The sequence below is a fragment of the Calidris pugnax genome, unplaced genomic scaffold (genome assembly GCF_001431845.1).
Source record: "Calidris pugnax isolate Ruff unplaced genomic scaffold, ASM143184v1 scaffold228, whole genome shotgun sequence".
In the NCBI taxonomy this organism is placed as follows: domain Eukaryota; kingdom Metazoa; phylum Chordata; class Aves; order Charadriiformes; family Scolopacidae; genus Calidris; species Calidris pugnax.
In genome coordinates this window covers 653,769-655,219 of record NW_015091017.1, presented here as the reverse complement: position 1 = coordinate 655,219, position 1,451 = coordinate 653,769, and positions in this window count along the sequence as shown.

The window sequence follows — 1,451 nt, the reverse complement described above, 5'->3', positions numbered from 1 at the left end:
AACATAACATGTGGCTCTCTCATCTCTAACGGAGGTCTTTCTTTCTACTTGCTTTCCATGGTGCTTGGCCAGCCCAGGGCTGTGTTGCACCTCTGCTGAGCTACACACACAGCAGAGAGGCAACAACAACCTCTAGGGTTGCTCTTCTGAGCTGAAATTCATGTATATAAGATGGCATCTAAATTCCAAAGCCACACTCATCTCACGCTCTGCATGATCTCCCCTGTACTGCACAGATACAATTATCTCCAAAAAATAAGCAGCCTACGGCAAGACCACATATAAATCTGTCACCAAACCGTGTTCCTGGCATCTCCCCTCCAGATCACACTATTCTGATGCCACCTTTTCATCAGAAAGTAGAATCATAGAATGGTTTGGGTTGGAAGGGACCTTGAAGACCATCCAGTGCCACCCCCCTGCCCTGGGTAGGGACACCTCCCACCAGACCAGGTTGCTCAAAGCCCCCTCCAACCTGGTCTTGAATGCTTAGTGTATTCTCTCCCTGCCCTTTGCATGGAAACACAAGACAGATTAGGTTTGACTTATTTTATGACAGATCCTGTTGCCCATGTGCAGCTGTGAAGGTTTCAGACAGCTCACCACAGCTTTCAAAGTACTCGCATTAGACATCTTACATCTATCACTGCCACAAAATGAGAGTTGAGGGGTGCGAGGGATTTTTTGGCTCTGCCACAATTACTTCATGCTTGGGAATTCTTTAAGTTTAAACACTAAAGATGATGTAAGATCCCCAGCAGGTACACAGGTTGGCATTTACAGCAGGCAAGATCACTGCACAGGTAGTAGCTAAGAAAAGGCTACTTTAAAAATAAAATATATAAAAATACATTAATCTTAACTGCAAGGAAACTGTTAAAATGCCTGGGGGAGGGAGAAACCTCCAAAATTTCTTATTTGAGCAGGAGGTGACTGCCAGACACTGAGTGGCTGCTTTGGAGCCAGGTCTCCCCTTGGCTGAAGAACTGAGCAGACTCTTGGGGACAGATGAGTGACAAATACCATGATAAGCAAGTGAGGCTCCAAGCACATCCTTGTGACTTGGTCAAAATAGCACAGAGGGCAGGGCAGCTGCTGCTCACGATTTTTTTCAGGGGCCTGGGAAAGTTATAGAGTAGTTTTAAGCCTGTAACACTGCATTATATTTAACTGATTTCATACAGGCAAGTCTTTGCATAGTGGAAAAACAAGTTACAGAGACTTTACTTCCACAAAACACCCCATCTTGTGTCCGCTGGATGTATTTGCTTAAGTAAATTAACTTCATCAAGTTTCAGCCTTCTACATTTGAGAACCCTCCTTAGCATTGAAGCCTCCCACGAGGCTCAGGGAAGAAGAATTGTCCCTTGTCATTTTTATTCACAGGACCCTGTATTATTTACCGTTGAAGTCAAGAAATAACACTTGTCAGCAGAATATACCTACCAGTG